General features: G+C 37.3%; 1 long non-coding RNA gene across 1 annotated transcript; it reads left to right on the top strand.

Annotated features, from left to right (window-relative positions):
• The first annotated feature begins 13,347 nt into the window (after positions 1-13,347).
• Positions 13,348-15,373, top strand: LOC126817467 (uncharacterized). Its single transcript, XR_007679017.2, has 2 exons — positions 13,348-13,525; positions 13,889-15,373. It is a non-coding gene; the product is annotated as an uncharacterized LOC126817467 (long non-coding RNA).
• The last annotated feature ends 1,534 nt before the right edge of the window (positions 15,374-16,907 follow it).

Consider the following 16,907-nt stretch of genomic DNA (forward strand, 5'->3'; position numbering starts at 1 on the left):
CTTACATTTGAAAACGCTTTTAAAATTCTGAAGGTGGTAAGTAGACAAAAATAATGTTTGTTTACAGTAAGTTCCGTCTTTGAGATAATAAAAGGCAAATTAATGATAAATTATACTGCTTTAGACTCAATGTCACTAACTTGTCATGATTAGAAATGATGTGTACCTATGACATGAATAAAAATTGTGGTGGGACGATAATTGAGATAGTAAAATGTTCATTGCACAGCTCGTGTAGTTAAAACAATAAAGAGCGTGTTTTCGGACTAAAACGGCTATGGTGCCTCTGTAATTTACTTTTTTGTACTTTAATTTCGAGATCACCAAAAGCTAACTGAAAAGGCGACAATTTAGGCATTTACCTATCTCAATGAGAGATGTTTTGGCAAATTTTCAATAGGCGCCATGCACCAACGAAGGGGTTAGTGACGAAACCATGGCATAAGGTGAAATAACTAAAATGGCGGAAGGAATTAAAACTGGGCATATTTTAACCTTGTCTAGCGTGAAGGATATCTTACACTACAATATAATATATTCCATAATGCTACAGATTATTTTATATGGACGGTCTAGCCACACCATCTTCAAGTGAAGATTCAATCAGAAACACCATCGAAGTTAATCTAAACAGCACTGCCAAGTTTGGAAGATATGAGACTGGATATTTGGAGTATTAATTCCAGACACGAACTCAAGATCACGAGTTCTCTGTTAACTTGCTTTTAAATACCCTCCCAGACTTACTAGCCGTGCGTACTTTCATTGTAGACTGATTTCAAATTTCACACAGATGAAGAAGAAGAAAGATTATTTAAAAAAAAATAGCTGGGGGAGGATAGTAATACACGGGGTTTTGATCAAGACTCATTTCAAATTTCACACAGATGAAGAGGAAGAAAGATTAGTTTAAAAAAATAGCTCGGGGAGGATAGTAATGCGTGTAGAAAATAGACGGGGTTTGATCATGACCGGATCTCTCACCTACAGACATGCACTAGGATTCTCAAGTTTTTATTAAGCAGTGATAAATATAAAATATGACGGGATTTTATAATTATCACATTTAAGACCAATACGACGAACAAGTAGAGACATGCCACTAATTGCCCTAAAGGGAACCTAAATTTGAGCCGTTTTCATTAGGCCAGTCGGAACAGAACGACAGCAATTTAAATTTTATTTCATTTCCTTTATTTGAGCACATATATATCATTAGCAGTGGCATCTCCTGAAACAGCAAGGAAAGTGTTTCCCAATTCGAGTACATATTGGCGTGTTAAAACTTCACCACGAACAACGTCACTGACTTGACTCAATGACAGACCTAATGATCTGCAGCGCACGTGTTAGATCATTCCGCCACACTTAACCCCGCCAGAGCAAAAAAAAAAACAAAACAAAAAAACAAACCCAAACTGTCTGAAATGCCCTAGGTATTGTAATATTTGCTGTAAGTAGCAGAATGCGCTGTAGCACAAAATGAAGTTTTAAAACCCACTTCACGCCTGTCCTTTGTGTATTAATATCATCTTGAAGACACACCAAGAGAAATCACATAATCATTGATTTCGATTTGAACATTGTCCCATTTATTCTAAAACTCTGAAAGGGGGAAAGGGTGAGTTATGCATTGTGTTTATTCGGTATCCCAATTGGGTAGGTTTCTAGTGCAAGAGTTTCGATAAAAAGAGGCATCAGTTATGTATCTGTTTCGTTCATATCGGTATTTTTGTGTAAGATCTCAAACCGATTTTAGAACAGTCGAGAATGTATATTTCTTGACGAAACAACCTAGTGTATATTATATTAGTATAAAACTTTGATTTCTTATTTATTCATATAGGCTTCCTTTTGATTTATTGTTATGTCGACTGAATCGTAAATTATATAAGCCAACCATTTTACATTTAAAAATATCCAGGCTTCGGTCTCTTTAAACTATTAGAGTAAGCCAGATCGAGTACCGACATTGATACTTGGTAAACCAGTATACATAATATTACATCAACACGTTTGATTCTTGCACAATCTGATTAAAATACGGATCTATATTATGTAGTAACAGGTGTCGTCAGAGGTCGTACGAACGGTTTTTGACCTTATGGCGTCAGGCATTGATTGATTAATCAATCAGCGTTGACGTTTCTAGTAGATTACCCACAGTTCCGTGCATCGGACGCCAAAAAGTCGCGGTAACAGATGGTTTCATAGGCTAATCCATCACGCCTTACAGAACGCGGGTTATATAACAACTCTTCAGGTTCCTAGTGTAGTACAGACAAATAAAACGAAATTTTGAACTATAGGATCTGTGTTTGAATCAGACTTTTTCTTACACTTTACGTTAATTCGCATATACCTTTGGTTTTATCACTTCACGATAGCCGGGCAAAGCGTGGAAATATGTATCGAAAACAATATACCCCAGAGCTTATCCAGCAGGACGGAGGGTCTGACAAGGACAGCTGTATAGTCGTTCGGATGGCGCGAAAAACCGAGGTCCCATGCACGTCAAAGATCCCTTGGTAGTTGGAATTCGATATAAGAGTAGGCGATAGTGCCGCTGCCCGGGCAAAATTTTCCTCATAGCACACTGTATGGCGTATGCCCGTCTTCATTATCCCAGTCGGAAAAGTAGTACGTTAAACCCCATTTCATTTCATTTCATTTCGCAGCTTTTCCAAAAGTAAAACTTAGATATTGACCAAATTTGATAAAGATAACTTTAAGAAATCCAACCTCTGTCGCATTCACAAGCTTTTCTGAACACATCATATATCTCAGGAACCAGGAATCCTAGAATACTGAAATACAGATTAGGATTCGTCCTCTCATGAAGCCCATGCTTGAAACCTAATTTAAAGAGCAACGGTATATAAATATTCCTTTGCTTTTACAAGATTTTGGGAAAGGGGCCTCGGTAACTCCAAAACAAAATCTCGTGGTACCGTTTGTCCTACTTCACATCAAATTTGATAAACTTCCATTTAAATTGTAGCCTTTGTCGCGTAAAGAAATCTTTTCAGAACAGTGGGTAACCCTGGAACGGATTTTGTTGTTGTTGGGGTGGGGGTGTTAGATACTTAACAACAGGTCGTGAACACTGAGTACCAAAAGGGTTCGCATCCCATTGATCGATATGGTTGGTACTGGTTAATAATTCGGCGTCTTGCTCACTGAGCCACAGTGGATCCCGCTTTACATAAAACTCTCATTAGAATTTATAATGAATTTCAACAGGTTTTTGTTCACCCCATATTGTGTCTTCAAGAAAGAAACCATACTGAACCTGAGGGAACCTCCAGGCCACTCAGTATTTGGATGTGCTGCTTTCGTCTCTTCATATTGCTAACGGCAGCACTGGAAATAGCGCAGTACTATTGCCCACCTTATGTTGACTTGAAATACACGACCTTCGTATATAGTCTTTATAATCAGATAAACGAATTGGCTTACAAAGCTGACATCGTGTTCAAACCCGATATGGCGCCATGAATAATCACTGTAATCTTTTAATTTCTTAAAATTTGACCTACATTGTTGAGGCTTTAGGCGTCATAGTTTTATCAGTGTTCAATTTGGCCTTGTCAATAAATGATCTTGTCCCATTAATCGTAGAGACCGGAACTGTTTTCTGTTATCGCTTTAAATTTCTTTCTGATAATATCTATTATATTTTAATTCCATAGGGATACGATTGAACGCAAATATCGATCTAAGTTATGCTTTAATTTTTTTAATAAAAAGTGTATACGTGGTTAATATACAGAATTGTTATTTATGCAACCAAAGAGCAATCACTTTCCGGAATGGTAGCATTTTCAGCTCATTATCCATTGGTACACATGGTCGCAAATATGGGCTATTGTTTTCATTGGGCTTCTTCTGGTGTTTTAATTGTAAGACTTTGGTACTTAAGACCATATTGTGTCTTTGACTAATTGTTGGTTCACTCTTTCTATGGAGTCAAATCCCACGTACTAATAAAAGCGGACGACATGTTTGTGTATAAAAAACAGTGATATTTTGGTAAAATCCTAACCATTGTCAAAATATCCATCAAATTCTATCTGTTTATGACATGGGGTTGGTAGACCAAATAAGGTAATGATCTCCACATCCCCCCACCCCCCTTGTCTTTGGAGAATGGGGTGTTTATTCCATATTTGGGAAGGAAATTAACGTCAAGGTCAGTCTATAACATGCAGAAATAAGGGGGTTATAAAAGAGGGTGTTGAGCGAAATTGATCAGAGCTCACCCAGATATTCCGAGCAGCCATCATCTATGCTTTATTTAGAACGAGGGACCTTCGAAGTCAACTAGATTAACAATAAAGTTGTAGAAACCATCTAACCTGTAGTTTTATTACGATCACAAGGAACACAACAAGGAAGTCCGATATTACTACATATGTTAGTCTCAAATTATTTGTTAATGAGACGTTAAACGTAATTGTTTTATTTTCCTTTCCCGACATATTTACTCAAATATATTAACCATAGCACCACAATCTGAACAAACCGCTAATGAACCTGTAATTTCTGGATCTTTTTATTGTCTAATCCAACACACTACTCGGTTCATTAGTGTTGTGAAAAATGAAATAACCTTTCTTGTCTTCAATGGCCGATCACAATCACCTTTGTTTAAATGAATCTGACAGAACTTACCGAAGCGACAATTCTCTATAATAACCAACACAACAAATATTTTTATCTAAAGTAACAAATGAAAAATGACATCCTGGGTGGAGAATAACATTTTTTTAACTACAGAGTAAGAATTTCCCACTTAAAGAGATGTGTGTGGATCGACCTCGCTGTGTGAAAATAGAACTTTGATATGAACAAGGGGTTTAATAAACGTCCTACTGTTCTGCACCGACTGGGCTAATGAAGACGATCACACGCCATACAGTATGCTATGAAAAAAATTTTGTCTGGACAGCGGCACTATACGGATTACCCTTATATCGAATTCTAACTGCCAATGGATCTCTTAGTGCATGCCAATGTGTACAACGGTTTTTGGTCCAATCCGAACGACTGTTGTCCCTTGCCAGGCCCTACACCACTAATACGGGGGAACCACGACGGAAAATCCAGATGAACTTAGTAGCTGAAAACTGTTTAAATTTGAGGTGGAAAACTCTACCAAATATGTATCCTAGTCCCGTGCAACTGTGAAGCCCTATATGTTACTTTTTCGACGAAATACAGACTTTCAGTGTCCATGTGGGGGTTGGTGAAAATGACTGGATTGTCATGTCTATATATACTTGCTTAGGTAATATAGTTGCTAGTGGTCGTCGCAAATATCAAGTCACTCATACAATTAAAGCATGAAATTACTTAAACGAGTTTCGTAATCCGTAAGCAAATGTTGCGATCAATAGCGAACGGCTCAATATTTTGATTTGAGATTTTCAGATAAGGTAAATAGACTATATCGTCATTGTTTGGTGTTTGCTTTACATACCTAAACCCACTTTTATTGTGATAAACTAAGCAAGCGTTCGAGAGAGAGAGAGGGGGGGGGGTAACGTCCACTCGACACAAACTAGGAGGTTTTGGGACAGACATATGGTTCACTTTCAGTTCAATAGGCGTCTTAAGCAGTGAGGGGAAAATACCATTGACTCTGAGAAAACCTACGAGTTAGGACAGTCAAACCTAATCCTTGTCACGTACAAGCGGGAAATCGAAACCACGCCACTTGACTCAATGACAGACCACCTGATCCAACGCGCACGCGTTAACCATTCGGCCACCCAACTCCGCTAAGTATTTAGAAGTGTGAGTTTAAGTAGACGACCCTACCGTTTTTACTGTTATTTCAGACTTGGGCTCCAAAACGAGACAATGATGCCATTTAACCCCGGTCCTTCTTGAAGGAAACTTTCGTTGCTCTTGATTTAGTATTCAAAAAAACTAATCTGATCAGGTTCGATTTGGTCGTGTGAGTAAATAGAGCTACTGAAAATTGACACTGTTTACTTTGTGTTTGATAACAGATTTATTCCCATCCATGACTGCAATGAACCGCTTTACTGGAAATAAAATAAAATAAGATTAAATACATTTCTTCACCAACCGGTATAATGAAGACGTCTGATGGTTTATTGCCTGGGAAATTTAGTTTGCCGCGGCACGGTATACTCACGATTTTGTCAATAAATGTTCGCTGAGACGACAGCAACAAGTCATTTTTTTAAAAAAAATAATGTGATTTAGAGAAATACAAACATATTAATTTTGGTCATTTTAAAGAGCAGTATAGCGAAAAACACGCGGTCGCGTAACAGGAACACCGCTTCTTAAGAATCAAAGGTTTTGATTTTCTTTCTTGGTTCACCACAAAAAATAGCCAGCACAACTTGAATCGTGCTTATGTCTATTTTAACTGAAATAATAGAAAAAAGTACTGGCTTTGTGTTAATACAGGGGAGACTCATAAACTAATTTAAGTATACTTTTTATTGAATAAGAACGCCATAAACCGTCTGGGAAGATATTTAGGGATTACATATAATCATTGGTTCTCCTATTATATGTATATTTTTGGGAGTCATCATTGAACATATTGAACTGCATGGCTTGTTTTCATTATCTCTATATTTTATTTTCCTATCATTATATCAGGGCTTTTTTTTTGTTTTTATTTCACGCCGTCTGCCATACCGAAGAAATCGCGCGGAAAATGCCTGAAGCCATAACATATGAAACGAGCGAGAGATGTTTGAATCGATAAATCTATAACTATTAGCTGGATCAATAAATTACGTCATTATCATTTGTGCATGCTTAATTCATGTTTTCTTCTTGTGGTTTTTATTTATGGCTTGATGTTTGTGTAAATAAACACTTTTAACCATTGGTCGATCAAAGACCAGAGAATTTAATGCATGCAACGATATAACCACTTGACCCCACATTATTTGGTTATTTTGATTATGGATTATTCGTGTATTTAGTCGTAGTTGATCGAAAGCAATAAACAATTCCTATCAGATAGCCAAGTCTCTAAACGTATAGTCGCTTTGCTGTTTCAGCTAAAGCACTCTGGAGTAAGACACGCTCTCGCTACCTTCGAAGATCGTTTCCGAGTAATCAATCTTATTTGGAAATAATTCAGGGATCGTATTGGCACTGAAACAGCTGAGAGCTGACATGCAAGATATTTCACCACCACGACCATATTCTAATCAACCAAAGGGCTGGCACTGATTGGTTAAAAGTATTTCCAAATCATTTTACACATCTTACAAGTTTTTCCCTTCTTATCACAAATTGCTCGGATCACGTCATTTGAATGACAGCCAGTGTGAAAGGTACTAGACGACAACAGATCTAATAAGAAATATTCCACGAGTTGCTGATTCATATTCTATTGGGACATCGCTTCATCTTAGAGGTTAGTATCAAATATAATCCCAGTTTTGTTATTTCCTGCTTTATGTCTTGGATTATTCTGCCTTTTCATCCGATCAGAACAAATGAATTTTCAAAGCGTGTTAATGTCAGCCATAGACGCACGAAGGTGGGAGCCACGGTGGCTCAGTGGGTAAGACGTTAACTCGGTAACCTGGAGGTCCCGTGTTCGATCCCTGCATTGATCGAGAAAGTTCATCGGGATTTTTCAGGCGTGATTCCTCCTTGTCAGTGGTGCAGAACAACGTATAGTCGTTCAGATGGGACGCAAAACCGAGGTCCCGTGTACACATTGGCGTGCACCTTAAATATCCTTTGGCAGTTGGAATTCGATATAAGAGTAGGCAGATTGTGTGGCGTATGCCCGTCATCATTAGCCCAGTCGGAGCAGAACAGTAGGACGTTAAACCCGAACGGCTATACGTTGCCCCTTGCTAACCTCCTGTCCTGCACCGCTGACAGGGTTGAACCACGCCGGAAAATGAAGATGAACATTTTCGGCCAATAACGGAATCGAAGACAGGACCGCCAGGTTAGCGAGCCAACGTCTTACTAACTGAGCCACAGCGGCCCTTCTGTTATATCACTATTATACTGATATTATATTGGTATATTAAAAGGTATATTACTGACCATTTCAAGATTGCATTGGTTTCTATTGATTTAACATCGCCATCTTTATTTCCCTTAGACAAATATAGTAAAAATAATTCTGCATTTATTTTCGTACAAGTCAGTCCATTGTTGATGAATGTTTTTTGGTACTCAAATATGCTTAATTACATATAAACAGCCTTAAGTAGTGTATATTTTTTGAAATTTTTTAGATGCGAACGATCTTTCTTATGCTTTTAATGACACAAAAGTTTCACAAATATTTTGATATTACAATATCAAATCTTGTACAAAGAAACCAGAAAATGCTCGGTGACATTGGCTCGCTAACCCGGAGGTCATGTGTACGATTCCGGTGTCCCTGGTAAGGGACAACGTATACTCTTTCGGATAGGACGAAAAACCAAAGTCCCGTGGACACATTGGCATGCACGTGAAAGAACCCTTGACAGTTGGAATTCGAAATGGCCGGGTAAATTTCAACCATAAGCCCACCTTCGTTAGGGGTAGACCAGTTCAACGTAAACCCCATTTCATTTTATTTTGTTACCTTGCATGCTACTTGTTGATCTTCATATTGTATGAAATAATTTTCTATGGGAATATTCTTCGATAAAGTAATCGATACCTTACATAAAGTCGCTCTTTAAATTAATCAGAATTTTGTTTAATACGACTTTTATAGTGATTTATATTACCGATAGTGTAGAAACTCGAAGGTAATAACTTGGCAGGATTGTCGTTAACACGTGAAAACAGTTAATTATTTTTTCTCAACTAAACCAGAAACTGTGAGATAAGGAACGAATTCTGCAATTACAGGATAAGAATTAAACAAACTATCGACCGCCCTATTAGTTTAGTCTAGGTTATCAAGGTGTTAATTAATCATATTAATCTGTGTATCAAAGAACCAATATCAGCCAATAAGGTCTTTAGATATTCATCCCATGTCCATGATAGCTTCTCACTGGATGATAATTCCATTGAAAGTGGTCATGTTGTGGAAGAAAATCGCCTCTTCGTGGTATACCGGAATTACAGCCGACATGTTTCCTGTTTGAGAAATGTTGTATTCACCCGGCGTTCCTTTCTTCAACATCTAATTATCTATCTTATCCCTTTTTCTAGACTGGTGTATTCCGATTGCCTGCTGACCGTTAACCATCATGTTAACTGTTAGTCTACGGTCTTGATTTAGATATTATAGGCAGTAATGGTACTATACAAGTCTAATTTGTAAAAGAGGTAAGCTTAAGTCATATTTTAATTATTCTGTTTCAGTTTATCACACTGTATGCATATATTATATTTAACAAACCGTCTACGTGTGTGTCGTGAATGAGACAGGATATGATTCATCCTATAGCAACATGTTTAGTCGAATTTTATCAGTATGTTATATTGATAAAGATGTATCCTGAATGGGACCGGACATGCTCCATTTAGTAGAATTCACGATATTGTACCAGTACCTTTGCATTTTAGGTCTTTTAAATAGTCACTTATTAATCACAGACGGTTCTGTAAACTTATGCCTGACATGTTCATTAATATTCTACACTGATAAGAAGTCGTGTCTTTATTTAGAATGGTCTAAAACTTGATTTAAGTTACGTCTTATTCAACAACTTGTACCTTTGCATTTAAACCATCACGTCGCAAAGTGGGTAAGACGCTGGCTCGCTAGCCTGGAGGTCGGGTGTTCGATCCCTGCATTGGCCGAGAAAGTTCATTCAGATTTTCCGGCGTGGTTCTCCCTTGTCAATGATGCAGGACGGAGAGGGCTGACAAGGAAAGCTGTCTAGTCCTTCGAATGGGACGAAAAACCGAGGTCCCGTGTATACATTGGCGTGCACGTAAAAGATCCCTTGGCAGTCGGAATTCGATATAAGAGTAGGCCGTAGTGCTGCTGTCCGGGCAAAATTTCCCTCACCTGTCCAACCTCGTGGGTTTTCTCCGGGTCCTCCGGTTTCCTCCCACAGCTAAAGACTCATACGCGCAAGCGAATTATTGAACCATGTGTTAGTCCCGAAATGACCTAGTTTGTGTCGAGTGGACGTTAAACCCCATTTCTCTCTTTCTCTCTCTCCTTGGTCTTCCTTTTTTGATACACTCAGCCTTTTACATTATAATGGAAATTTATGCTCATTGTGTTGTGGAATCAGAAAATTAACCGGTTATTGGACTGAACCGTGAGGAAATATGATCTTCCTCAATGGATGGGGATGAAGCTTTCATCATTATATTGTCGAGTTGTATTTTACTTTCTTCCTGAAATTCCTTGATTCTATTGAATATTTTAACCCAGGCGCAGACATTTTCATCAGAGCTGTCTTAGTAACAAAATTAGGTAATACGATGCAGACGTGTTCTGTTGAAGATTTCCCAATCGTCTGACCACCACTGCAGTAGTAAGGTCTTTGATAAATTTTTTCTTTTGCTCAATAATTAGTTTACCAAGCTCAACATCTGAATTGATCTTAGAATAAAACAGTTTTACGTTACAGTTAGAATGTGACATGTCAAAGCCGGCACAAAAACATGACCACATGAGAACGGTGAATCTAATGATTGGAAATGTCGGATGGACATAATATTATTTTCTCTGGTTTCGTAGTATATCTCAGAGAATGTAGACAGTTAACCAAATTAAAGAAACATTCTATTTTGGGAACTTTGGGAATATTTTAGCTTCTTATTTAAAGCGTTTGTTTGTGATATTTCAACGGACAATTTGTCGTTTTATGTTTAAATTCCAAAATTTGATACATTTAGTCATTTTAATTTAAGGAATGTGGTGTTGGACACCTTGTGAATAGTTTACGCCCTTGTTCAAAGTGCCGATAGGGACATCTATCTGGTAAATTTTTAAGGCATGCTATATGGAATGTGTTGTTGGCTTGGATACTTTGTGAATATTTTACGTCAAGTCTGGCTGCTAGGAATTACGTTGTGCAATAGTGTAAGAATGTGTGCTTGAAATAGGCTCCCTTTTATTCTATTAGTTTGTTGAACTCGACATAAAAAAAACAACCTTTGACTTCAAGCCAGTTTCTTCGTGATATTGCATACAAATTACATTAGAGTTCTTAGCTCGTTCAAGGTTAGTTTCCATTGATGTTGATATACGCGCAGTGGAGAATCACCGCCCTCCACCCCCTTTCTGTCAGCGGATTAAAGGAATAGGCCTACAAAAGAACAAATTACCAAAAATTTCAAAACTGATATGTCGTTTGTGCACCCGGGCCCAGTTTATCGAAATCTTAACTAAAGATAAAATCCAAATTTTAGTAGATTGTTCAATTTTGATTGACTAAACACTAAAATCAATCCAATATTATCCAATCAAATTATTAAAATCTGGATTTTATCTTAGTTAAAATTTCGTGAAACAGGCCCCAGGCGTATTGTCGTGTTGTTTGAGATTCTTCTTCTTCTTCTTCTGTGGGCTTTACATCCGCTTCCACCTAGGGTGATATCGCAGACAAGTGTAAACCAGGAGACTTGCCTGGGAAGCCAGCCAATCTCGTCTAGCATAGGGTAAAAATGGAACAGCGAGTATGAAAATTCACAACCTCTACGTTCTTGGTTAAAGGCACAGTTGTGCCTTTTGGGATACAGTGTCAAATGGTACTGTTAGTTTTTCATTCTAATGGTGGTCGTTTGAGATGAATGTATGCATTTATTATAAAGATTCTCAGCACAACAAAAGTCCATAATGCTCAATTGTCTGACAAAATATTTTTTTAAAAAGTAGATACATGACTATAATTATGTGTTATTGTTTTGTTACTTTCTCCGCTCGGCAGATGTTTTCTTAATAAACTGTACGTAAGATTTTCTGCGGATCATAATTTTTGAAAAAATGTTAAAAACTATTTCCTTCCATATACGTTATGTTACTCCCAAATTACCTGGTATTTCAAATGACGTTGGTTCTTTTTTTTTTGTTGGGGGGGGGGGGGGTGTCAAATAGTCTCAAGCGTGCGCTGTTATTGAATAAAGTGTAAAGTGGCGTCGTTTCGAGCCCACTCTTGTGAGTCGCCTTCCTAACCCCGTGTTGGGGATCACGGTGGCTAAGTGGGTAAGACGCTGGCTCGCTAGCCTGGAGGTCGGGTGTTCGATCCCTGCATTGGCCGAGAAAGTTCATCCAGATTTCCGGCGTGGTTCTCCCTTGTCAGTGATGCAGGATGGAGGGGCTGACAAGGAAAGCTGTCTAGTCGTTCGGATGGGACGAAAAACCGAGGTCCCGTGTACACATTGGCGTGCACGTAAATGATCCCTTGACAGTTGGAATTCGATATAAGAGTAGGCCGTAGTGCCGCTGTCCGGGCAAAATTTCCCTCATAGCACACTGTATGGCGTATGCCCGTCTTCATTAGCCCAGTTCGGAGCAAAACAGTAGGACGTTAAACCCCATTTCATTTCATTTCATTTTCCTAACCCTGTGAGTTTTCTCCGGACTGACGTAGTGTGTGTTTAGTGGACGTTATCCCACAACCCCTCCGCCCGCTCACACACACACTCTCTCTCTCTCTCTCTCTCTCGCTCTCTCTCATTATCTACAATGACATGTAACACTTCAAGATAATAACCTCTTTAACTACGTAATAAAGATGTTGTTTATGCAGAAGATCTCTATCTATAATAGAGGGTGCTTTTGGCTATTCTGTTTCATTTTTGGATACACCAATTTCTATCTTTCTGTAAAAGGCCGCTGGCTAATTTACTCGATAATTACCCTATGATACCGCAAGGTTTAAGCTCTGTCTATCTTTAGATGGATCTGTTTAATCTGAAGAAAGAGAAAAGGCCGTGCATGCATCAATTCTTATATATATAAGTTAGTGATAGCTGAGCTAGCGCTGGGTTATATTTAAGTATATAGAAAAAACGTTTATTCTATGTATGTTTTAATAATGTAGGCTTTATACCTACATAGATCTAGTATCGATTTTTTATTGTTTAATATTTAAAATACAAAGGTACATACTGTATTGTGTAAAAAGAATTCGTGTACAAGCTGAGACTACAGACAAGGTTATACTAACATAAGTATTTGGCCGTGATTATGTTATTCATTGATAATGTATGTATATTTTCTATATTTTATCTTTTGTTCTCATTTTCTTTTATTTTTTCATTGTGCATATTCTTTGGTTAAGATGCTAATGATCCACACTCCATTCTTCTAACAATACATTTATGATTATACATTATGCAACAAACGTGTCTTTTTGTTGGGTTTCCGTCTTCATTAACCCAGCCGGTAAAGAAAAGAAGGACGTTAAACATCATTTGTTTTGTGTTTGTTTGTTTTATAAGTCAGGGAGTAAATTTAATACTGAATCATAAGGATGACTAGTCTATACTGATATACATCTGATTTATGTAAATTGTGTGAATAACATATAGTGTGTACAGGATATTGATGGTTTTTATATACTGGTCATAATTATATAAACTATCGTGGGTTAATATTTTCTACTTTATTGATTTCTTTTTAAGTAACAGAGAGAAGTAGAGAGAGTTCCATTTCATTATTCAATATAACCTATTTAATTATATATCGTGAATATATTGAATAATAAATAGTTCAATTTTCGTATTAAAAATCAAGAGTCGAGTTAATAGATACGATGAAATTGAAGCCAAGTGTATATTTGTTTTGTTAAAAATCCGATTAAGACATAACTCGACCTGAAGGTAGGTGATAGATCTAAATCCGTATCTTTATGATGGTGGGCCGTTTATGATGACATATGGAGCTTTGTGAACGACAGCCGCTTTAAATCGTGATTTATGAACGTAACAAATGTTTGTTTTTTCTTTACAGGGTTTGTTTACACCCCGTGGAGTGTAGTGATGTTTATTTTTAGTGTAAGAAAACAACAAGTTCATGCCACAGTGTAAATTATCATATATATTTTCAACTTTTTTGCCAACAAGAAATAGTACAATTCAATCTCCACCCAGACTGGTGTATCTTTTCTTCAAAAAGTGAGTAAAATGACTTAAAAGAAAACCGAGAAAATATGCTGAACTATTGAACTCTGACCCTAAAGGTGAAAACGTATTGTTTCTAGAGATTTGTTATATTTTTATTCATTTGTGAAATCATAAACGAGATGATGCGTCAACATTTACATAAAAGTTACGATCCGAAACGGCGGCTGAGTTTAATGATACCATCTGAATCTCAATTACCAGATTTATCCAGACGTCGTTCAATTAACGAGAATTCATTTCTCCTGCCTCCGAGTATTTCTACACGGAGCAGTTCCTCTGGGGATCTTTCTCCGAAGATTATTCAAGAGGAGAGAAAGGATCGAAGTGAGTACAAATTCGGTGACCATCATAGACTTTCTTTGCCTGCTTTTAGCAGTGATACACAAAAACTGTCATTAAGTCCAACTGACGGTAGGCCTTCGTCTGCCACTAGAAGGCGCTCTTCCATTTATGGCGGCGATTTGTCAAGATTAGGACTGGATAATGAATCGGATAAAAACAATGTTCGAAATTTTGTATCGGCGGTTGTGGTTGTAATATCCCTCGTTGTCGCGTTTTCCTTTTATCAGTTGGTGTATTCTTAACTGTAATCCTTGTATTAGTGGATAAAAATGTGCTCGTAAAATGGTGGTTTATGTTTTGTTTTGTTTTGAAGCTCCATGTCCAGTACACTATAATGTGAAAGTTTGATCCGTTCAATTTAGAGACGTGGACAACCATTCCAGGATACTTTATTTCAATTTTGCAGCCATTATGCTATTTAACGAGGATTGGACGCTAACACAATACACCTCTACCACAATGAACTATTTTCGGTCAAGAAAATTTATTGTTCGTTTTTTTAGTTTTCATCGAAAAGCGGGTCATTGACAAGCTTGTCATTAGAACCAGTGTAAACATTAACTCTCTTACAATTAACATTTTAAAAAGGGGTGACTTGACAACAAACAAGAGTGAACACATATTTATCGAATAAAATGAATAAATCTACAAACTGACTTTAATAAATATATGGGTTCCATAGGATGCACTTCAGCGTCTATCATGCCAGATGGATGTATCAAGTTTCAAAATAATTCTGAAATTTGCTTTAAAACGTGTTAAGATCAAGGGAAATAACCATGTACTTAAATAATCACAATATATAGTCAGAAGGGATTATATCTATTCTAGTAACTTTTCTCCAAAGCAGAGTATATAAACGGGAATGAACAGGATAGTCTGTAAATAACCGCTACTATTCAATGTGGTTAATCGGTATTATATTGTGATTAAACCTACTCAGTTTTAAAATAAATCATCAATAAAAGAATTGTTATCTTCTAATTCGTTTGTCAACAACATAGAACCTGTACAATTTCAACACCCACTAAAGCGGCATGTTACATAAAAGATGGTTATTACAATCTAATTATAGATGCCTTATATAGGAGCTGAATCTGCTTATTGCAGGTCTTACTTTCTTTCTTTCAAATGTTATATAAACTATTTTTTATAGGACAAGCCTATAATCATCTATCTAGGCTTTCGGATTGCGGAGATTTAAACGGATGAAAAAACAGGTTCGTCATTTAATAATTTAATCTAAAAATGGCGAACCAAGGGTTACTCTCAGTTAACAAGTACCGTTGCTACGATAATAAAAAATCTAGGCCACATCTTGTCAAAACATCAAACAGTGATAACCCCGCTCAGAATAAAGTAATTTGAATGAAATGTTCAATATATTCATTTTACATTATCTATTTTTGAACTATTATATAAAGAACGGACAGCTCTTTATCAACATCTTAATTAATGCATCTTTGAACAAACCCAACCTTAACATCTGTATGGCTTGACTCATTTAATCTAAGAATCATTATTTTTAAAAGCTATAGAAAATTAAATTGGCTCGCGTAAAATCAGCAGAAAGTTCTTTATGACCTAAGTTACCGAACTGATGGATTCATATAATGTTTGGACCAACGCCTTTTGGATCAGAATGCTTTTGATTGTGGTTGACCCTTTGTACTTAATTGTTGTTACCTCTTTCCATTTTAGTTCTATTTCTTGAAATGCATTTCGTAGATTGCTTTTAAAATTATAAATGAATTTCATCTTATAAGGAAATCTTGCCGCTTTTAGAAAGAAGTTCTCAAAATGGCGTCGCTCGAAGGTGTGTAGAGTGTTCATTGCAAATTGTCCATTGTTTAAAGAAAAACAAACAAACAATAAAACACTTTTCACAAGCGCCTTTATGGGCCCTGTCATTTTTAATCCGGGAACTTGAAAGTAGTTCCAGTGGCGGAATTCGCCATACAACCGAGGTTAAATGTAGGGTACCGGAGTCTGCCAGGATCACGGTGGCTAAGTGGGTAAGGCGCTGGCTCGCTAGCGTGGAGGTCGGGTGTTCGATCCCTGCATTGGCCGAGAAAGTTCATCCAGCTTTTCCAGCTTGGTTCCCCCTTGTCAGTGATGCAGGACGGAGGGCTTGACAAGGACAGCTGTTTAGTCGAGGTCCCGTGTACACATTGACGTGCACGTAAAAGATCCATTGAAAGTTGGAATTCGATATAAGAGCAACATTGTATGGCCTATGTCCGTCTTCATTACCCCAGTTCGGAGTAGAATAGTAGGACGTTAAACCCCATTTCATTTCATTTCATTTCCGGAGTCTGCAGGCTTTGCCGAGTACGGGTTATACGTGCATTACTGGCAGATGATGGGCTGATAAAATAGTTTTTAAAAATGCATCCTTTCTTAACCGAAATTGTTAAATCCCTTGATATGGCCCACGTGTTTCGATTTATAACTATGAAGTCGATGGGGATTTATCTTGAAATCGATGATGCAATTCGGTATTA

This window comes from Patella vulgata, chromosome 4, assembly GCF_932274485.2.
Source record: "Patella vulgata chromosome 4, xgPatVulg1.2, whole genome shotgun sequence".
In the NCBI taxonomy this organism is placed as follows: domain Eukaryota; kingdom Metazoa; phylum Mollusca; class Gastropoda; family Patellidae; genus Patella; species Patella vulgata.